Source organism: Bombina bombina, chromosome 6, assembly GCF_027579735.1.
Source record: "Bombina bombina isolate aBomBom1 chromosome 6, aBomBom1.pri, whole genome shotgun sequence".
NCBI lineage: Eukaryota > Metazoa > Chordata > Amphibia > Anura > Bombinatoridae > Bombina > Bombina bombina.
This window is the reverse complement of record NC_069504.1, coordinates 642,553,663-642,578,633: the sequence shown is the minus strand read 5'-3', so window position 1 is coordinate 642,578,633 and position 24,971 is coordinate 642,553,663.

Genomic DNA, 24,971 nt, shown 5'->3' with positions numbered 1-24,971 from the left:
CTTTAAATCTTTGAAAGCCTGAATGTTTTCTGCTGAAGCTATGGTTAAATCCTCTTCATTTTCATAGTCAGATTCAGGATCAGTTTCACCAAAATGGTAAGCACGAAATTGAGGAACAGATGACATTTTAGAAAAGTGGTTCTGTCTCTTTAAATCTTTAAAAATCTGAATTTTTTCTGCTTATGCTATGGTTAAATCCTCTTCATTTTCATAGTCAGATTCAGGATCAGTTTCACCAAAATTGTAACCACGAACATGAGTAGAGGATTGTCTAGAATGGGAGTACTGTGTCTTTAAATTTTTTAAAGTTTGAAAATCTTCTGTTTTTTCCTTTAGGGATTGCTTGGGTCTGAGTTATGTTGTAATTTTTTATTTTCCTTTGAGGGTCGGTGCATCCACTACCACTGCGGATCCCTTTTTAAGGCATTAACATTCTGTCATGATCCGGTGTACATGCGCTCAGGACACAGACCCTCGGGGCAGTGGTAGGGATTTGAAGACACCGACCCCTGACCCGGGGAAGAGTATCCTGGACGTGGATAGATGATATTCTGTGATTCATAGTTGCTAGAAGTTATTGTAGAATAAATGGAGAGTGCAACATTTGTATACAATATATTCTGACTTCACTGTGACTTATAGTTAGTTAATAGAAGTAACTGCAGGATTCAATGAGAGAAAAATATAGCAATGTGGAATGTTCAGGCTTCATAGTAATCTGGTAAAAGATTGACACTTAGATGCAAACTAAGGTTTGTTGCAGGTTCACAGTACATAATAGTATATAAAGCTGTATGTCAGAGTTTAAGCACAGCTGCACAGGTATTTAGACAAGCTGCAAGTTTAGGCATTAATTACTGTTTGTGCATATAGATGCAAACTTGGTTTGTTGCAGGTTCACAGTACATAATATTATAAAGAGCTGTATGTCAGTAATTAGCAGAGCAGCACAGGTGAAAGTTAAGTTTAAGGCATCAATTACTGTTTGAACATATATTGGAGAATCACATGAAAGCTTTTAATTGAACATATAGATGCAGAGTTCTGAATATGTTAACATATTTGCAGCAGGATATTTCAGCAATGACAACTTGTAGCAGAGAAATAGTTATAAAGTTCTGAGTAAGATGCTGTTGTAATTAGAGAGTGATGATAACCAAAAGTATGCTTGATTTATAATAAAGTTCAGAGTTTGTTAAGTAGCAGTGTCCAGGAAACAGAAATGGAATTATTTGGATACTTGCGATTTGATGATTTTAGGCATTGGAATAGAAAATGCTGTAGGTTGAAATAGATGGTAAATTCATACAGGAAACAGTCACAGACCTCTGTTGTTCAGGATCACAACTTCAATGTTAATGCAAAGCACATTAGACCTGAGAAGGCTTAAAAAGAGGCTGAGGTAATCAGGTGCATGAATGATTAATCAGGCAGGCAAGCAAGCTGAATGTGAATACTGCCCAAATGCAGCAGTCAGAGAAGGAAGTCTTAAAGGGATAGTGCCATTAGGCTGAGATATGTTACAGCGCCTTTGTAACCCAAAATGTTAACCTCATCTCCTTAATTGAAACACCAAAAAATCACTTACACAGTTTTAGTTACTTTTTCCAGCCTGCACTGTGATTTATTACTCAATGCCTTCAATAGCAATTTGAAAAGTACAACTATTTGTTATTATTATTTTAGTCAGATTATGTTTGTCTATAATTGTGACTGGAATTATCTGGATTTCTGCATTGAGTATTTAGAAAATGTGGTCTTATCTTTATCTAAAAGGGTTGGCAAATCTAAATCTTGAATAGAATTTAGCAAAAGTATCTGCCTTTGTTTGCCTAGAATCCAGACATTTGAAGAAAGTCAACTTGAGTACCCTCATATGAGGTTTACAAACATGCATGTGTTGAACTACAGCAACAGCTTCATAGAAAATTCTAAAATTTGGAGCACCAATTTCTCCACTTGGTTGCAGAAATAAGAAAGAAACATAATTTTTAAGAGCAAATCAAACCAAGTGACCCATCAAGTCTGTCAATATTTCCTTCCAAATTGTGATTTAGGGTTGTCTCATGCATATTCCAGACATGTTACAATTATTCTTTAACCTGTTCCCCTACACCTGTTCTGATGCAGCTTTTTTGTCGAAACTCAATGCATTATTTATAAAAAGGTTACCCCCATTAAAGTAATTCATGTACTGTACACATGCAAAAGTACATATAAAAAAAAGAAAATTAAAAAGGGGAATACATTTTTGAAGGGACTATGAGCCTAAGTGCATTTTAAAAGGAACACAATGTCCTGATAAATGTGAGGCTGTATAGTACAGGATAATGCTAGATTAAAATAAAATTAAAAGACATGCCAATGATTTATAGACAGGTTTATTCTAGAGCATTTTACCTTACAAGGTACCATTGAATAGAATATTGTGATTGAAATGAGCTCTTAGAGGCTTTTAATAGAAAGAAAGCTAGAGCCTCGGGTTTATATAGTTAATGAACTGACTGAAGTTCTTGCAATACAGTAGGAAGGTCAGGATAGCATAAAAATAATGTACATATACATGAATATTTTTCTATTCTTCCACAGGTCTGACTACTAATGATTCCAGAGCATATAAGGGCAAAGTGGTAAGTGTTTTGCTGCATATCATTTTGTTTATATGGAGCGGTGTATGGCATAACAACCTACAGTTTTTTATTTGCTTTAATTATTACACGGCTTGGAATCTATACATGATGGGGGGGGAGAAAGCTACACTAAGAATTACCCGACTGGGGCTCAGACACAGGGAGATTCTGGTTAGTGAGCTTAGACACTGAGAGATCTCAGCATGTGATAGTGCACATTTATATGCCTCAGGGACGTGCAGTCACTAGAGGCAGGGGAGGCAGATGCGTTTCTCTGGTGTATCGTAGCAAGTGCCTCACCAGCCTCTGACCTCACCGCACGTCACTGATGTGCCTACATTCTTGGGAGTATTCTGTTGTTGGCTACATATGGTGAAGGGATCCAATGTTAAAGTCTGCACCAAGAGGCAGCCTATTCCTCTTTTTGTTCCATTCCATACGTGATGGTGGGAGAAAGCTGCACTGATTACCTCACTGGGGCTCAGACAAAGAGAGACGCCGGTCAGTGAGCTGATACACTGAGAGATCTTAGCACACAATATTTAGCATATTTATGTGCCTACATGTTTGTGAGTATTCTGTCATTGGGTGTATATGGGGAATGAATCTGATGTAAAAGTCTGCGCCTTTCTTTTTTTCCATGTATCTTTAGAAATCTGATGACATGAAGGTCATGAAAAGGAGCTACCTCTACACATCTGATTATGGAACTGTACGAAGATATTATATTTGCAAGGTTGTGACTATTGCATATCATATGATACTAAATATCCTAAGGTGATATAGTTAGTAACTATATCCTTATATACAAGTTATTGTATGGTAAGAAGTCACCCTCTAGCTATAATTATCTCACTTATTGGAGTGTGATATTTGTTTATACCATTTTTGTTTATAGAAAGGGTCAGATAAAAGGTTCCAAGCAAGTACTCTGGGTGGCAAGCACACATGTCAAAATTTCTCCCCAATGCCAACATTATTAATGTACTTAATATAAATCTATAGTTGAGGTGTTCAGATGATTTAGGCATCTAGGATATCAGAATTAAGATTAATATTCTAAAAAAATATTATTTTTTGTCTTGGAAATCCCCACTTTATGCATTTAAGATAATTAAGGTAGAACATAGTGGTGGGAGAACAGGTGGGATTTGACTGTAATATCCATCTGTATAGGCCTTCAGACCCTAATGCTTTGGCCAGGTTAAGAGAAGTCATTGTGTGATTATCTTCTCCTGGAAAGACACTCTCTGTATGTCTCAGAGGAAAGGGAAGTTGCAAGATGTTGTGTTGCCTTCAAAGACAAACATATTCTCATTCTGACATTTATTTTGGTGTTTATTGTAATAAAAGATATAATACCGGGTTTTATGTTGATTATGTTGTCCTGTGTACCAAATTACAGATGCAGGATATATAATCCACAGCCTTTTGTTTCTTTAACTTTGTGGGAATTTTAAGCCTTATTTCCTTACGGCTAGATTTGGAGTTTTGTCGGTAACGACCCGAAAAACTAACGCCGGCTTTTTTCTGGCCGCACCATAAAAATAACTCTGGTATTGAGAGTCCACAAAAAGGCTGAGTTAGGCTCCAAAAAAGGAGCGTAGAGCATTTTTAACGCAGCTTCAACTCTCAATACCAGAGTTGCTTACGCAAGCGGCCAGCCTCAAAAACGTGCTTGTGCACGATTCCCCCATAGGAAACAATGGGGCTGTTTGAGCTATTGTTTGCTATGCGGAAACACTTCCTACGTCTGCACCTAACACTCTAACATGTACCCCGAGTCTAAACACCCCTAACTTTACACTTATTAACCTCTAATCTGCCGCCCCGCTATCGCTGACCCCTGCATATTATTATTTACCCCTAATCTGCCGCTCCGTAAACCGCCGCTACTTACATTATCCCTATGTACCCCTAATCTGCTGCCCTAACATCGCCGACCCCTATATTATATTTATTAACCCCTAATCTGCCCCCCAAAACGTCGCCTCCACCTGCCTACACTTATTAACCCCTAATCTGCCGACCGAACCGCACCGCTACTATAATAAAGTTATTAACCCCTAATCCGCCTCACTAACCCTATAATAAATAGTATTAACCCCTAATCTGCCCTCCCTAACATCGCCGACACCTAACTTCAATTATTAACCCCTAATCTGCCGACCCAATCTCACCGCTATTCTAATAAATGTATTAACCCCTAAAGCTAAGTCTAACCCTAACACTAACACCCCCCTAAATTAAATATAATTTAAATCTAACGAAATTAATTATCTCTTATTTTGGGGGGCTTTGTTATTTTATTAGGGGGCTTAGAGTAGGTGTAATTAGTTTAAAATTGTTGTAATATTTTTCTTATGTTTGTAAATATTTTTTTATTTTTTGTACTTTAGCAAGTTTATTTAATTGTATTTATTTGTAGGAATTGTATTTAATTAATTTATTGATAGTGTAGTGTTAGGTTAATTGTAGGTAATTGTAGGTAGTTTATTTAATTAATTTATTGATATTATAGTGTTAGGTTTAATTGTAACTTAGGTTAGGATTTCTTTTACAGGTAAATTTGTAATTATTTTAACTATTTTAGCTATTAAATAGTTCTTAACTATTTAATAGCTATTGTACCTGGTTAAAATAAATACAAAGTTACCTGTAAAATAAATATTAATCCTAAAATAGCTATAATATAATTATAATTTATATTGTAGCTATATTAGGATTTATTTTACAGGTAAGTATTTAGCTTTAAATAGGAATAATTTATTTAATAAGAGATAATTAATTTCGTTAGATTTAAATTATATTTAACTTAGGGGGTGTTACTGTTAGGGTTAGACTTAGCTTTAAGGGTTAATACATTTATTAGAATAGCGGTGAGCTCCGGTCGGCAGATTAGGGGTTAATAATTGAAGTTAGGTGTCGGCGATGTTAGGGAGGGCAGATTAGGGGTTAATACTATTTATTATAGGGTTAGTGAGGCGGATTAGGGGTTAATAACTTTATTATAGTAGCGCTCAGGTCCGCTCGGCAGATTAGGGGTTAATAAGTGTAGGCAGGTGGAGGCGACGTTGAGGGGGGCAGATTAGGGGTTAATAAATATAATACAGGGGTCGGCGGTGTTAGGGGCAGCAGATTAGGGGTACATAAGGATAACGTAGGTGGCGGCGCTTTGCGGTCGGCAGATTAGGGGTTAATAAGTGTAGGCAGGTGGAGGCGACGTTGAGGGGGGCAGATTAGGGGTTAATAAATATAATACAGGGGTCGGCGGTGTTAGGGGCAGCAGATTAGGGGTACATAAGGATAACGTAGGTGGCGGTCGGCAGATTAGGGGTTAAAAAAAATTATTTGAGTGTCGGCGATGTGGGGGGGTCTCGGTTTAGGGGTACATAGGTAGTTTATGGGTGTTAGTGTACTTTAGAGTACAGTAGTTAAGAGCTTTATGAACCGGCGTTAGCCCAGAAAGCTCTTAACTACTGACTTTTTTCCTGCGGCTGGAGTTTTGTCGTTAGAATTCTAACGCTCACTTCAGACACGACTCTAAATACCGGAGTTAGAAAAATCCCATTGAAAAGATAGGATACGCAGTTTACGTAAGGGGATCTGCGGTATGGAAAAGTTGCGGCTGAAAAGTGAGCGTTAGACCCTATTTTGAGTGACTCCAAATACCGGCGGTAGCCTAAAACCAGCGTTAGGAGCCTCAAACGCCAAACTCCAAATCTAGGTCTTAGTCACCATAAATCCCTTGTTATTAGAGAAGTCATAAGAAAGACCAACTGGTAACCTACACCAAGAGTTCTTTGGTGGGTATCTTTTTGTAAACAGATGTAAATACAAACAACTGATACTGAAGAGTTTACATAGCTTGTTGAATTAACTATTTTTTATGGAAAGCTAGTAAAGGGTTTATGAGCTTCCATCACTGTGCATAATTTTACATTCCAGACAAATTATTACCATCATGGTCTTAAAAAAGTTGAGAGACCCTTTTTTTATTCAGTCGAGACTCATTAAATTGCAATTGCGGGTCTCAAAACTATGTCATTCATTTGACATAAAACCAGAACTTACAAAACTCAGGGCTAGATTATGAGTGCAGTGATACTTTTTCCCACTTGCCTTAACTTTGCTAGAGGCTTTTTGCACTCTGGGTAGCAAGCGTATTACAAGTTGAAAGTAAAAAGTTTTTGCACGAGCACTAACCCAATGCTTGCAAGGAGCCACGATAAACCTTTTTTTCGCTCAACCACAACAGTTAGCGCGCCACTTGTAATTTAGCCCTTAATGTTAGTGCTGCGCAATCTGTTTGTGCTCTATAAATACCTGATAATAATAATAATGTGTCTAGTGGGGATATAAAGATCATATCACTCTACGATCATAAAAATATGTACATACTGTATCTGGACATATCTATTTGCTACTTTCTAGCTGTCAGCTGAATGTATACTAATTAAAACTTAAAAGGAGAAGTATTTCTCACTCTGACTTCTTAAATATGGTCAAGTGAACATTTGTCTCTGATTTCATTTTTCAAATACATTTAAAACTTTGCCTCTGATTATTATTATTATTATTATGTATTTACTTTGCAAACATAATTAGATGCATAGCCAGGGGTATAGTTGTGCTCCTTGTAAAGAATTGCAGTAAGTTTATGCATTTAAAGAGACACTAAACACAATTTTTTTCATTCATGATTGAGATAGAGCATGCAATTTTAAGCAACTTTCTAATTTACTCCTGTTATCAATTTTTCTTTGTTCTCTTGCTAAATTATCTTTACCAATATGAATTCAAATAACAAGGGGCTACAATTCACTTACAATTATAGTCAAGACTCCATAGTGTTTCTAGATCTAGAAATTATGGTATGTAACAAAAATATTGAAATCAACCACTTCAAACAAGTGGATTCAAATAGCTACATCCACCCCGACAGCTGCCATCTAGAACAATAGAAAATGAATAACCCTGTGGGCCAGTGCCTGAGGTTATAGAAAGAATTGCTCTAGAATGCTGGATTTCGATAACCAGATAAAAACACTAATAGAGAAGTTCAAAGAGACAGGATACGAAGATGAGATTGTATCTAAAGCGGTCAATAGAGCTAGGGACACAGATAGAAATACCTTACTTTCGTATAAACAGAAAATAGAGAACAAAGTTGCAAGTGATATAATAAATGTCCCTTTCATTACAGAGTACAGCTCAGATCATGGTATGATCAGAAAAATAATCAAAAAACACTGGCATCTCCTGAAAGCAGATCCCATTATAGGAAAAAATCTAGTATCAGTCCCAAAACTTATTTTTAGAAAGGGGAAAAATGTTAGGTCCCTTCTAGCACCTAGTGATACGAGAAAGAAAATAAAAAAGCAAGAAAAAATTGATCATGATCTTTTTGGTAAAAAGGTGTCAGGCTACTACCCCTGTTATTCTTGCAAAGCTTGTCAGCATAGTAATAAAAAAAGAACTTTAAAAATACCACCAACAGGGAAATAATTTATAATTAAAGATTTAATCAGATGCTCCAGTAAAGGTGTCATTTATGCATTACAATGCACCTGTAATTTAATCTACTTGGGTGAAACTAAGAGGAAGCTTAGAGATAGAATCAGAGAACATCTTCGGAGTATAGAAAAAAAAAAAACAAGGATGAAACACAATTGTATAAACATTTTAAAGACGTCCATGGAGGCAGAACTTGTGATTTGAAATACTGGGGTCTCTGTAATGTGAAACCACATTGGAGAGGGAGTAAAATAGAGAAAAGGTTACTCTTGAAAGAGGCTGAACTCATCTATAAATTTGATACACTGTACCCCAAGGGATTAAACTCAGAGATTGATATATCCCCTTTCCTCTTAGATTATTTAATTACATTTAAGATACTTTCTGTACATATAGCCCTAATATAATAATTCCTTCTTAAGAAAGTGAGGGATTTCCCCCTTCCGTTTCCATGATTACCACTTTTTAGTGTATGTATTATTATATCTTGTTGTTCCTGTAACTTGTTTATTTGATACTTTGTGCTTTTTACTTGTATATATGTACCATCTGGTTATAATATGTATAAATCAGTTTGCAGCTATAAATATATTTTCTATAACTTTTACATAAATATATGAGTAATTACAGATACCACCTTTAAAGAAAAAAGGGGCTGTAACCGCTTGACCAATCAGGTACACCTGAATGGTACATAAAGGTGCTTGAGACTGCTGGAAATCATCTTGAAAAAGCCCTCATGCAGGGAGAAACGCGTTGCTGTAAGGAGCAGTCTTTTTTTGGACTATTTTGGAGCAGTGAAGTCAGGGGCGTATTTAGGTTTTGTGCTGCCCTAGGCACTAAAAATTCTGCTGCCCCCCAACCCCAGGTTTAAGACCTTTTTTTAGACATAATATTTTTGGGGCAGGGTGTAAAAAATAAAAAAAAAATGTATTTTTAAGTAGATGTTCACCAGGGCTTGCATTCACTCTGGTCACACACACACATATATATATATATATATATATATATATATATATATATATATATATATATATATATATATATATATATATATATATATTATTTTGCAAGTCAGATGATTAAAGTGTTTATATCAGAAAAAAATATCCTTCACTGTATGATAGTTTGTCAGTAGGTAGTTGTTTAACCTTAAACATCTTCTTTGGTGATTGACAGTTATTTAAGCAAAATATATGCTTAGATAAATATGTAATGAATATACAAACTGGCCTTTAAAAGTACTTAAAAAAGACAACAGTAGTTATGATAGGTTTAGGAATTGTATCCTAGGGGATAAAGTCACATGATACAATCATAATAAAGTATATACCTGTATTGTTTCTGAATGTATTAAATGCATACAACATATTTTCAGTTGTGTTTTAAGTCACATAGTTGTATAGATTCAGCAATAAATACTTATTCTTTGCATGTATGACAGATAGACAAACAGTAAATGTACAAGTATTTAGTGACTAATCCGTTTAAGTATTTTAATGCCTAATGAAGATGTATTGAAGGGAGAAAGGCATATGCTGTTTCACAGTGGTCACGTTGTAGTGCACACTGCACTGTGTAGTCTGTGTGAGTCTCAATCACGCGGTGGAGCCAGGAAGAATACCGCATTCCCTCTCAGTGCAGGCCAGGCTGCGCAAGTGAGCTCCGCCTCCACTGTCACCACATCATGCGCACCCGCATACAATCCATAGGATAGCAATAGCCGGGCCAGCCATTTAAGTCATTGGTAATTGGTTAATTTAGCCACCCGGCCCTGAGTTCAGTAGAGTGGCCCTAGGGACTCAAAATTCTGCTGCCCCTTAAAAATCTGCTGCCCTAGGCACCGGCCTTGTTGGCCTATGCCTTAATACGCCCCTGAGTGAAGTACATCTTAGTGTGAATTTCCTGCAATTATCCTATCCTGTTACTGACTTTAACTTGCACCTGAGAACCGAAGTTCTACATATACCTGTGAGACTCTAAGAAAGAAAAGATACTCTGTATCTGCCATCCTGCATGCTGTTTGCATTAAGAGAGGATGGTTGTATTAAGAGAGGACGATCACATCACCTTATAACACCTGAGAGATCTCATTCTAAAGCGAAGGTAAAGGACACCTTATATTTGTCATCCTGCATGCTGTTTGCATTAAGAGCAGATGATCGCATAAAGAGTCAAGTTTAAAGGGACTTTTATGATTAAGGTAGAGAATATAATTTTAAACAACTTTACAATTTACTTCTATTATCTAATTTGCTTCATTCTTTAGATATCCTTGTTGAAGAAACAGTAATGCACATGGGTGAGCCAATCACACAAGGTTTCTATGTGCAGCCACCAATCAGCAGCTACTGAGCCTATCTAGATATGCCTTTCAGCAAAGGATATGAAGAGAATGAAGCAAATTCTATAATAGCAGTATATTAGAAAGTTGTTTAAAATTGCATGCTATTTATAAATCCTGACATATTTTTTTTTGGATTTCATGTCCCTTTAACTCATCTGATAACCACTTTGAGTTGGGAGAAAGAAAGAATTCAACCTCTGACCCCAGAGATCTCTGACGGGTGTGGAAGACACACATTCCAGGAGATTCATACGGTAAGAGAGGCGGGTAAGCTCCCGGATCAATCACCAATATATTAAGGTACTGTCATACATTCCATGACTGGAGTATGAATTATCTCTATCTTTCACGGCTCTGAAAGTATAACTGCTTACATTGTTGCAGTCCATCTGGCTACTGGAAATAGTGTGCTAGACCAGTCTATATTTTCAAACGAAAACTGACTTTATACTGACACCTTTTTTGTGATGTTTTGAAACGGATCAGGACATTGGGGTTTATTATCCCCCACTTAATATATCAGTGAGAGTTAGTGATGTCGCGAACCTAAAAATTTGGGTTTGCGAACAGCGAACGTGAACTTCGCCAAAAATTTGCGAACCGGCGAACCGCCATTGACTTCAATGGACAGGCAAATTTTTAAACCCACAGGGACTCTTTCTGGCCACAATAGTGATGGAAAAGTTGTTTCAAGGGGACTAACACCTGGACTGTGGCATGCCGGAGGGGGATCCATGGCAAAACTCCCATGGAAAATTACATAGTTGATGCAGAGTCTAGTTTTAAGCCACAAAGGGCATAAATCACCTAACATTCCTAAATTGTTTGAATAACGTGCTTTAAAACATCAGGTATGATGTTGTATCGATCAGGTAGTGTAAGGGTTACGCCCGCTTCACAGTGACAGACCAAACTCCCCGTTTAAAGGGACAGTCTACACCAGAATTTTTATTGTTTTAAAAGATAGATAATCCCTTTATTACCCATTTCCCAGTTTTGCATAACTAACACATTTATAATAATATACTTTTAACCTCTGTGATTATCTTGTATCTAAGCCTCTGCAAACTACCCCTTTTTTCAGTTCTTTTGACAGACTTGCAGTCTAGCCAATCAGTGACTGCTCCCAGATATCTTCTCGTGCACGAGCACAGTGTTATCTATATGAAATACGTGAACTAACACCCTCTAGTGTTGAAAAACTGTTAAAATGCAATCTGAAAGAGGTGGGCTTCAAGGTCTAAGAAATTAGCATATGAACTTCCTAGGTTAAGCTTTCAACTAAGAATACCAAGAGAACAAAGCAAAATTGGTGATAAAAGTAAATTGGAAAATTGTTTAAAATTACATGCTCTATCTCAGTGTTTTTCAACCAGTGTGCCGTGAGAGATCCTCAGGTGTGCCACGGCAGACTGACAATAGTGTGACATATTTTTAAAATTTTGCTTGTTTTTTACTCTGGGACGTTTTTTTATTTTGAGTGAGATGATGACTGAGGATAACCGTGTTCACACTTGGAAGGAACTCCCACAATACGTGCCTAGTGCTGGCTCTACACGCAGCACCACGCTACACTTCAATCCCCCATGCATGCAGGCGCAGCTTTGCTCCTCCTCCAGAACAGCATACCATGCTCCACATATAATCTTGTGCTCGACAGATAACACTTTTCCCAGTTTGCTGGGGGGGGGGGGGGGGACTTTTCCCAGTGCGGGGGTGTCCCTCTTTCAAATTTTGAAATATTGGGAGGTATGTGACAGGCTCATCAGGCAGAGAGGCAGACATCATTTACAACCATGACATATTGACATTCGTTCACAGACAATCATTATGATTGTGAATGAATGTCAATATGTCACGTATAGTTTGTAGGAGGCATGGCATGACAGTACAGTATGTGTGTGCGTGTATGTGTGTATGTATATATATGTGTATATATATATATATATATATATATATACATATATATATATATATATATATATATGTATATATATATATATATATATATATATATATATATATATATATATATGCTGTATTAGGCTACAATGTGTGATTTTGTAAAATTTTGGGATGGTGGTGTGCCGCAGGATTTTTAAATGTAAAAAAGTGTGCCACGGCAAAAAAAAGGTTGAAAATTACTGCTCTATCTGAATCATGAAAGTTTATTTTGGCCTAGACTGTCCCTTTAACGCAATGCAAACAACCGCAAACAGTCCATTTGCACAACCGCAAACTCCCCATTTGCACAACCGCAAACTCCCCATTTGCACAAGGTTGGATACCAAGCTAGCCATGTCCTGTTCCTTGTCCTCACTGATGTAATTGAAGATTTCTTCCTCCACCCAGCCACGTAACACTACTGTTACAACAAATATGAGTGGTGGCACTAGTTGGCAAGTGGGCCTGGCACACATGCTGGCAGGCAGGCAACTGAAACTAGATTACAGGATATATGTGGCAGTCACTACAAACAGACCCACGGACGAAAAAAGGTACTTAAAAATGAATACTTTATTGCAGCAAGTAGCTGGATAAAAAAGGCAGACTGACAGACAGGCTAAACAGACCGGACAAGTGGTCTTACACGTTTTTCGCCCCCTAGAGGCGCTTACTCATAGACTGTTGTCTATGTTACAACCTAGTCAATTTATAGGCTAAACAAAAGAAGATTAACCTCTTAGCTGCCTGATAAAAACAGGTTAAAAACATACGGCTAGATTTGGAGTTTTGTCGGTAACGACCCGAAAAACTAACGCCGGCTTTTTTCTGGCCGCACCATAAAAATAACTCTGGTATTGAGAGTCCACATAAAGGCTGTGTTAGGCTCCAAAAAAGGAGCGTAGAGCATTTTTAACGCAGCTTCAACTCTCGATACCAGAGTTGCTTACGCAAGCGGCCAGCCTCAAAAACGTGCTCGTGCACGATTCTCCCATAGGAAACAATGGGGCTGTTTGAGCTTAAAAAAAACCTAACACCTGCAAAAAAGCCGCGTTCAGCTCTTAACGCAGCCCCATTGTTTGCTATGCGGAAACACTTCCTACGTCTGCACCTAACACTCTAACATGTACCCCGAGTCTAAACACCCCTAACCTTACACTTATTAACCCCTAATCTGCCGCCCCCACTATCGCTGACCCCTGCATATTATTATTAACCCCTAATTTGCCGCTCCGTAAACCGCGGCTACTTACATTATCCCTATGTACCCCTAATCTGCTGCCCTAACATCGCCGACCCCTATATTATATTTATTAACCCCTAATCTGCCCCCCACAACGTCGCCTCCACCTGCCTACACTTATTAACCCCTAATCTGCCGACCGGACCTGAGCGCTACTATAATAAAGTTATTAACCCCTAATCCGCCTCACTAACCCTATAATAAATAGTATTAACCCCTAATCTGCCCTCCCTAACATCGCCAACACCTAACTTCAATTATTAACCCCTAATCTGCCGACTGGAGCTCACCGCTATTCTAATGAATTTATTAACCCCTAAAGCTAAGTCTAACACTAACACTAACACCCCCCTAAATTAAATATAATTTAAATCTAACGAAATTAATTAACTCTTATTAAATAAATTATTCCTATTTAAAGCTAAATACTTACCTGTAAAATAAATCCTAATATAGCTACAATATAAATTATAATTATATTATAGCTATTTTAGGATTTAAATTTATTTTACAGGTAACTTTGTATTTATTTTAACCAGGTACAATAGCTATTAAATAGTTAAGAACTATTTAATAGCTAAAATAGTTAAAATAATTACAAAATTACCTGTAAAATAAATCCTAACCTAAGTTACAATTAAACCTAACACTACACTATCAATAAATTAATTAATTAAATAAACTACCTACAATTACCTACATTTAACCTAACACTACACTATCAATAAATTAATTAAATACAATTCCTACAAATAAATACAATTAAATAAACTAGCTAAAGTACAAAAAATAAAAAAGAACTAAGTTACAAAACATAAAAAAATATTTACAAACATAATAAAAATATTACAACAATTTTAAACTAATTACACCTACTCTAAGCCCCCTAATAAAATAACAAAGCCCCCCAAAATAAAAAATGCCCTACCCTATTCTATATTACTAAAGTTCAAAGCTCTCTTACCTTACCAGCCCTGAACAGGGCCCTTTGCGGGGCATGCCCCAAAGAATTCAGCTCTTTTGCCTGTAAAAAAAAACATACAATACCCCCCCCAACATTACAACCCACCACCCACATACCCCTAATCTAACCCAAACCCCCCTTAAATAAACCTAACACTAAGCCCCTGCAGATCTTCCTACCTTATCTTCACCTTGCCAGGTTCACCGATCCGTCCTGAAGAGCTCCTCCGATGTCCTGATCCAAGCCCAAGCGGGGGGCTGAAGAGGTCCATGATCCGGCTGAAGTCTTCATCCAAGCGGGAGCTGAAGAGGTCCATGATCCGGATGAAGTCTTCATCCAAGCGGGAGCTGAAGAGGTCCATGATCCGGATGAAGTCTTCTATCAACAGCATCTTCAATCTTCTTTCTTCCGGATCCATCTTGCAGACCTCCGACGCGGAACATCCTCTTCTCCCGATGCCTACTAGCCGAATGAAGGTTCCTTTAAGGGACGTCATCCAAGATGGCGTCCCTCGAATTCCGATTGGCTGATAGGATTCTATCAGCCAATCGGAATTAAGGTAGGAATATTCTGATTGGCTGATGGAATCAGCCAATCAGAATCAAGTTCAATCCGATTGGCTGATCCCATCAGCCAATCAGATTGAGCTCGCATTCTATTGGCTGTTAATTGTAACTTAGGTTAGGATTTATTTTACAGGTAATTTTGTAATTATTTTAACTAGGTAGCTATTAAATAGTTCTTAACTATTTAATAGCTATTGTACCTGGTTAAAATAAATACAAAGTTACCTGTAAAATAAATATAAATCCTAAAATAGCTATAATATAATTATAATTTATATAGTAGCTATATTAGGATTTATTTTACAGGTAAGTATTTATCTTTAAATAGGAATAATTTATTTAATAAGAGTTAATTAATTTCGTTAGATGTAAATTATATTTAAGTTAGGGGGGTGTTAGTGTTAGGGTTAGACTTAGCTTTAGGGGTTAATACATTTATTAGAATAGCGGTGAGCTCCGGTCGGCAGATTAGGGGTTAATAAGTGTAGGCAGGTGGAGGCAACGTTGTGGGGGGCAGATTAGGGGTTAATAAATATAATATAGGGGTCGGCGGTGTTAGAGGCAGCAGATTAGGGGTACATAAGGATAACGTAGGTGGTGGCGCTTTGCTGTCGGCAGATTAGGGGTTAATAAGTGTAGGTAGGTGGAGGCGAAGTTGTGGGGGGCAGATTAGGGGTTAATAAATATAATAGGCAGAGTATTTAGATTAGAATTTTGATGCCTTACATTTTCTTAATAAAGATCTTCCAATGTAGTTAACGCACAAGCATCCTGAAATGCTAAATGAGGGATATTTGAATCACTTTTTATACATACTACATTTTTAGTGGGTGGTATATCATTAATTCTATTTTGTGCAAAAAACCTTTTAAGTGACAATTTGCGGACAAATCTATTCACATCTAGCAATGTGTTAAAGCTTGAAAATTTGTTAGTGGGTGCAAACCCAAGTCATTTTGATAAGACTTTAGTCTCTTCCTTGGTTAGAGGGTAGTCCGAAATATTGACCACACTTAAGTCATTTAAAGATGCATTAGTGGTCTCTTCAGCAGATGAATCTGACAAAGTCCTACCCTTCTTCTTTTTGTTCTTTTCTTGACCTCTTGTTTCTCCATCTTCTCCTCCTTCTTTCTCTCTTTGTGTGACTTTTCTTGTCTTTGATCGACTTGTCCGTTGGTTCTCCTCTGGTTCGTCCACCATTGGTTCCTGTAAAAAAACAGAAGAAGAAGAGGCGGAGGGGGAAGAAGAAAGGGAAGAAGGGATAGAGGAACTGGAAGAAATTCCAGTGCCTCTAGAAGTAACATCTGAATCAGTGGACTCTCATCATTACTGAAGACTACTTTTCTTTTTTGTTTATTTTTCAAAATGGACTTGGGGTGTTCTTTCGGATCTTCATTAATTTTAGGGGTTTTTCCCAGTGTTATTGCTTTTATTAACTTGCTTGTTCTTCCAATTAAGTTCTCTTCTTTGTTTCCGAACTGCTGCCCAGTTGTATACTTTGTTTTGCTCATAGTCCTCTTTGTCAAGATTGAATTTATTGCCTTTTCCAGAGGCTTGCTCTGCATCATATTTATTTATTGCTTTATCCATCTTCTTTTTATTTTCTGCAAAATTTGTACAATGCTCATAGTTTTTTAAGTCCTCTTTTTTAATTTTTATTTCTGTATGTAGCTGTTCACGTTTCTTTGTCTTCACTTTGAACTATTGGGGGAATGGTTAGATTCTATAATACAGCCTTTTGCCATTTCACAATTCAGTTATCTTAGGGACAGTTCCCACCTTTTAAACACATTAGATAATATCAATTGGCAACCTGACTTCTCTTGGCTTGTTATAGATATCACATCTTTATATACCTCTATTCCCCAAAATTTGGGCATCCAGGCCGTAGAGTTTTTTCTACATAGGGATACGGACTTAGATTCCCCCAGAATTGAATATATCTGTGAAGTACTTAGGTTTCTTTTGTCGCATAATTATTTTTTATTTGACAATCAGTACTACCTACAAACTTGTGGTACCGCCATGGGGGCTAAATATGTGCCATCTTTTGCTAACATCTTTGTTGCCTGGTGGGAGCTTCTCTATGTCTACACGCCAGCGAATCCTTGGTGTGAAGACATAGAATTACTAGTAAGCTATATAGATGATCTTCTTTTTATCATCAAGAAACCAATTAATGATACTCAGTTTCATGAATTTATTGAATTCTGCAATAACAATGAAATGGGCTTAAAATTTACTGGGGAATACAGTAGATTTAGTGTTAACTACTTGGATTTAACCTTTCAAATGATTGATAACAGTATATTGACTAAAACATTCAGAAAAATAACAGCTGGTAATACCATACTACATGCGACTTCCCAACACCCACAACACCTCATTGAATCTATACCTAAATCACAATTAATCAGACTTAGACACAATACAAAATCTGATAATATCTATGAACAGCAGTCTATAGAACTTAGGAATAGATTAATAAAAGAGGTTATAAGTTTAACAAATTGGAGAAATGTAGAAAATGGTCAGTACTTATGATAGAAACATGCATCATACAAGGTCTAGAGAAGACAGTTTTGATGATTCAATTGTCTTCACAACAGAATTTAGCTAACAATATCAGGAAACAGTAAACATTTTGAAAAAGCATTTACCAATTTTGGCTACAGACGATGTGCTTAGTAAATACGTCCATAAATACAAATTTGTCCCTAAAAAATCAAAGACATTAGGGCAAATATTGTCACCTAGCATGGTTAGAAATACATCACATAGTTTGACAGATAATTGGTTGTCTAAAAAAAGTACTTACAAATGTGGGGCAAAAATCTGTAATGCATGTCCCAATGTTCTTCAGGGTAAAACCTTTTGTTGTACTGCTGATAACAATATCTATAATATAGACTTTTATGCCAATTGTTCCACTCAATATGCAGTCTATTTGCTTACATGTAAAATATGTTTCTACCAGTATGTTGGTATGACATCTCGCCATGTCAGAACCAGATTCAATGAATATATTAGGGACACTAAGAACTACGACGCAGATTCTGCAGTTGCAAATCATTTTAATTATGAAAAGCTGACCTGTCTTTGCAAATCATTGATATAGCTATAGTTCCCCCAAGAGGAGGTAATAAATCTAAAATCTTAGAGAAGAAAGAATTATATTGGATTTTAAAACTCAAAACATGTCATCCAACTGGCATGAACAGGGAATGTGATGTCAGCTATTTCATTGATAATTAATCATAGACAATTAATTTAGGATAATGTTAATGTAGGATATACACATAACATTTATAGTTAACTTAAATACAATAACTATTTACATAAATATATATATATTTTTACTTGTATGCCCTTACTGCATTAACTTTATATATAAATTTATTTTTTTGTCTAATATTGGTTAATTTTTAAACTTTGCCCATTTTCATACTCAGAACAACAAAGAAGAAGAAGTAAATAGTGTCAAAATAATCTGTTTAGTGCATAAATATGTAATTGCATTCTTGTTACTAAAATGCTGTCTTCTCTCTTTTTTACGGTTACATGATGCATTTAGTTTAATTCTATCTAGCTCTCAGATTTGTTATCAGTGTTCCATAATGTCTTTTCAATTATTATTTAGGATTATCCTGTGTCCATACAGATCTAACTATGTTTTTAACTTGTTTTTATCAGGCAGCTAAGAGGTTAATCTTCTTTTGTTTAGCCTATAAATTAACTAGGTTGTAACATAGACAACAGTCTATGAGTAAGCACCACTAGGGGGCGCGAAACGCATAAGACCACTTGTCCGGTCTGTTTGGCCTGTCTGTCAGTCTGCCTTTTTTTATCCAGCTACTTGCTACAATAAAGTATTCATTTTTAAGTACCTTTTTTTGTCCGTGGGTCTGTTTATAGTGCCTGCCACCTGCTCTTCATGTATCCTGTTTTACGGGCTCATCCTCCGTTTTCTGGCTACGGCACTCCGTGAGTATACTGGGGTCCTTTACTGTGCCCTCTACTCGAGGAATCTACTTCCGGTTTACACCGAGGACTCTTCAGCTGCGGCCACACTTCTTCCTGCAATTAGATTACACTAGCAGACTGATGTTTCACAGTCAAAAAAGTTTTTTTTTAAATATTTACACTACTGTTACAACAGATCTGAGTGGTGGCACTCCTGGCACACACGCTGGCAGGCAGGCAACTGCAATTTGATTACACTAGCAGACTGATGTTTCACAGTCAAAATTACACAGGCAAAAAAAAATGATGTTCTAGCCCTAAAAAGGGCTTTTTGGGGTGCTGTGCTTACAGCAGAGATCAGATGAGTCCTTCAGGACTGTAGTGGACACTGAATACACTAGCCTAGCTATCAATTTCCCTAAAAAATCAGCAGCAGCTACACTGTCCCTCCTCTCACTAACAATGCAGGATCAGAATGAATCTAAAATGACTGCTGCCCAGGAGCTAGGAGGGTCTGGGAGGGAGTGTCTGGTGCTGATTGGCTGTAATGTGTCTGCAGACTGTGAGATACGGGGTCAACGTTTACTCAATGATGACGAGTAGGGGGCGGATCGATCATCGCATATGTTCGCCCTCTGCTGCAAATGCGAACAAGCTATGTTCGCCGGGAACTATTCACCAGCGAACAATTCGCGACATCACTAGTGAGTGTCCCTGTTGCACAATACAGCTGCAGACTGCTTATCACATTTGTATATTGTCTTATATATTTTTGTTAGATCGTCTGATTTTAGATTTTATTAATTCTTTTATCCATTTATTTAAATTGTAGGATGTTTTACTTCAGAATAAATTATTGATGATTTTATTTTATTGTGTATTTTTGGGATATTTATTGAAATTTACTTAGCGACCTACCTTCAGCTATTGTAGCGCTCCCACTTACTTTCTGTTTATTTCCAATTTTTTTCTTTCATGATTGAGATAGAGCATGCAATTTTAAGCAACTTTCTAATTTACTCGTATTGTCAATTATTCTTCGTTCTTATGCTATCATTATTTAAAAAGCAGGAATGTAAATCTTAGCAGCCAGCCCATTTTAGGTTCAACACCATGAATAGCGCTTGCTTATTGGTGGCTAAATGTCAGCCACCAATAAGCAAGCTCTATCCATGGTGCTGAAACAAAAATGGGCTTGCTGCTAAGATCTTCATTCCTGCTTTTTAAATAAAGATAGCAAGAGAACGAAGAAAAATTGATAATAGGAGTAAATTAGAAAGTTGTTTAAAATTTCATGCTCTATCTGAATCATGAAATAAAAAATATGCATTTAGTATCCCTTTAAGACTTTAGAGAGTAATATAGTAGCAAAAATATCAGCAATATTCACAAGCAAATTAAAGCTGCATAGATCTATAGATAGATTTATATGTATATATAGATATGCAGATAGGTAGATAGACAGACAGAATGAGATAGATAATTAAGCTACCTTATTTGTTTAAACACTTTACCTTGCCTTCCGTACTACTGTCATTGATATATAAGACACAGTTGAGAGAAGTAAATTCAAGCTTAATAAACTAACCATGTGGAATGATCATAGAGCATATTGAGCTGATTGTATGTTTTATGGGCTATTAAACTATTTGAATTTCCTGGAGGAACTTATAAAATCAGTCGAAGATCCTTGATGGTCTTCAGAGATACAGATGTGCTAGAATGAAATACCTAAACTGCTGTACTAGAATCCTATAAATTGTAATTTGAGTGAACTAAATTAATGAATAAAGAATGTAAATCTACCAAAAAACATAAAGAAGAGGGGTATCCAAAAAGACTGTAAATAGGCTTGATTTTAGCAAATAAATAATAAGCATGGGTCAAAGACAGAAAGTGCAAACAAAATTAAAATGAGAGAAAATCAAATATTGTGTTAATTATTTTTACTTTTATTTATGCTCCAGAAAAGTCACAGTTATTGCAAAGGATGATGCAAATTAGGGTACATTGTGTACTTTGTTTTGGAAAGGTATTAAAGGGACATTTTTGTAATTGTCTTTTTCTTTACAAATGCAGTATAAATATATAAATGCAGTATAATTATATCACTGTTATGCAAATTATCTGTATGCAAAGTAAAGACTTTTTTTCAATTGTAAGACAATTTTCATTGGTTTGCAGCACATTGACTCACCCGCGTCTTTTGAATATGTATATCTTATTCAATTTGAGTTTAATGTCTCGTTAAGCTGTTTCATGAAAAAGGTCCAATTAATTATCACTGGGGAGAAAATAGTCCCTCCTTAATTCCTTAGTTCCTGTCCAATAGAACCGCAAGGAAATCCAACAAAAAGATTGTTATCTCTATCAAGTTTACAAATGTGATGTGAAAGCCAAATATGCCATCTTCCTCTGATATGCAGGACAATTGCTATCTTCTAGGTTGGTATGGGGCACCCTAGCTATAGTCATCCAACACAACTATATATATATATATATATATATATATATATAAATATATATATATATATACAGTATATATGGTATGTTTGCATCTGTGTACTTTTCCACTGTATGCATTTTAATGCAAGGATTTAGCTCTGTGGCTGACTGCGAAGCTGGTGCGATACTTAACACGTTATTTGTTATCCTAACTTATGTATGTCATACCTAAAGGTCACAAGAAGATCAGCTGTTTTAAAACATGTAACTGAAACAGACAATTGTTTTGGTTATTATATATAAATGACACTGTTTTCTGGTTCATTAAACATAATTTTTAAACTTAACTATATTTTATTTACATCATTTTAACTATACCAGTGAACAGAGCTTCTCTGATACCCCAGATACATACATATGTTTTTAGGGAGTTTGGGAAAACATGCACCTAGATTAGGAGTCTTGCGTTAGCCTTAAAAAGCAGCGTTGAGGGGTCCCAACGCTGCTTTTTAGCGCCCGCTGGTATTACGAGTCAGACAGGAGAGGGTCTACCGCTCACTTTTTTTCCGCGATTTTAGCTTACCGCAAATCCCCTTCCGTCAATTGCGTATCCTATCTTTTTAATGGGATTTGCCTAACACCAGTATTACGATCGCCTGAAAAATTGAGCGGTAGACTCTCTCCTGGCAAGACTCCTACCTCATTTAAAAGTCAGTAGTTAAGAGTTTTATGGGCTAACGCCGTAACATAAAACTCTTAACTAAAGTGCTAAAAAGTACACTAACACCCATAAACTATCTATTAACCCCTAAACCGAGCCCCCCCCCCCCACATCGGAAACACTTAACTAAAATGTTTAACCCCTAATCTGCCGACCGGACATCGCCGCCACTTTAATAAATGTATTAACCCCTAAACCGCCGCACTCCTGCTTCGCAAACACTAGTTAAATTTTATTAACCCCTAATCTGCCGTCCCTAACATTGCCGACGCCTACCTAAATTTATTAACCCCTGATCTGCCAACCCCAACGTCACCGCAACTATATTAAATTTATTAACCCCTAAATCTAACCCTAACCCTAACCCCCCAACTTAAATATAATTTAAATAAAATGAAATTAAATTATTACAATTAAATAAATTAATCCTATTTAAAACTAAATACCTATAAAATAAACCCTAAGCTAGCTACAATATAACTAATAGTTACATTGTAGCTAGCTTATGGTTTATATTTATTTTACAGGCAACTTTGTATTTATTTTAACTAGGTACGATAGTTATTAAATAGTTATTAACTATTTAATAACTTCCTAGTTAAAATAAATACAAATTTACCTGTAAACCCTAACTTAAGTTACAATTACACCTAACACTGCACTATACTTAAACTAATTACCTAAACTACCTACAATTAATTACAATTAAATTAAATAAACTAAATTACGAAAAAAAGCAAACACTAAATTACAGAAAATAAAAAAAGAATTACAAGAATTTTAAACTAATTACACCTAATCTAATCCCCCTAATAAAATAAAAAAGCCCCCAAAATAAAAAAAATTCCCTACCCTATACTAAATTACAAATAACCCTTAAAAGGGCCTTTTGCGGGCCATTGCCCAAAGTAATCAGCTCTTTCACCTGTAAAAATAAACAATACCCCCCAACATTAAAACCCACCACCCACACACCCAACCCTACTCTAAAACCCACCCAATCTCCCCTTAAAAAAACCTAACACTACCCCCTTGAAGATCACCCTGAATCGGAATTAAGGTAGGAAAAATCCTATTGGCTGATGCAATCAGCCAATAGGATTGAAGTTCAATCCAATTGGCTGATCCAATCAGCCAATAGGATTGAGCTCACATTCTATTGGCTGTTCCAATCAGTCAATAGAATGCGAGGTCAATCCTATTGGCTGATTGCATCAGCCAATAGGATTTTTCCTACCTTAATTCCGATTGGCTGATAGGATTCTATCAGCCAATCGGAATTCAAGGGACGCCATCTTGGATGACGTCACTTAAAGGACCATTCATTCAGTCGTCAGCCGTCGGATGGAAGAGGATGCTCTGCGTCAGATGTCTTGAAGATGGACCAGCTCCGCTCCGGAAGAATGAAGATAGAAGATGCCGCCTGGATGAAGCCTTCTGCCGGTCTGGATGTCCTCTTCTGGCCAGATAGAATGAAGACTTTGAACCCTCTGGACGTCCACTTGTTACTGGCTGGGTAAAGACAGCTCAAGGTAGGGTGATCTTCAAGGGGGTAGTGTTAGGTTTTTTTAAGGGGTGATTGGGTGGTTTTTAGAGTAGGGTTGGGTGTGTGGGTCGTGGGTTTTAATGTTGGGGGGTATTGTATTTTTTTTTACAGGTGAAAGAGCTGATTACTTTGGGGTAATGCCCCGCAAAAGGCCCTTTTAAGGGTTATTTGTAATTTAGTATAGGGTAGGGAATTTTATTATTTTGGGGGGCTTTTTTATTTTATTAGGGGGATTCGATTAGGTGTAATCTTTCAGAGTTTACCATGCAAAAACCTTAACTTTAAACTATTTAAATTTGTGTATTTATTTGGCTTCACTACCAACACCATTCTTATTGTATAGAAACAGGTCTGTTTAATGGAATTGCTAGGGAGGGGTGTAATATGCAATGGGAAACCATAAGATCAGGGTTTGGAATTGAATGCTTTCTAACAGAGCCCCTTGTTTTTGCTTGAAAATCAGTTTTGCATATTTGGATATTTTTGTTGATATTGAAAAGCTATTTTTTTAAATAATCTAGCTGTGCCCTCTGATAACCTCTCAGGGCTAGATTACAAGTGGAGCTCTAAATTATTGCGCTCCTGCAAACATGACTGCAATAATTAACCAGCCATTACAACTGGCTGGTTATTGCTAGCGCAAGCTCGCGGTATCAATTAGCGCTTCTAAAATTAACCAGAGATTGGATTTATGGTTAATTTTATAAATCTGCCCCAAATATCCCAAAATACAGCCTAGTGTAGTTTATTTAAAAATAAAGATGGCAGCATTTTAATTTTTTAATAACAGTACTGCACTAGAAAGTGTTTTGGGGTTAAGGTTGGTGGGTATGGGGTGTTAGAAAAAAACTGCACTGAAAAGTGCCTTTACATTGCGGTCAATGGGAACTGTGTGTACCCAGTAAATATTTATATATGTGGTTATATACATATATATTGATGTGTTAATATGTGTATATAAACATATTAACACATACATATATATGTATATCAGCATATACTGTACATATATATTTATACTTGCTGCCATTGCTGTGCTACTTACCTCCTTCACTGGCACAGAAGTTCTGATGCCGTTTGTGACG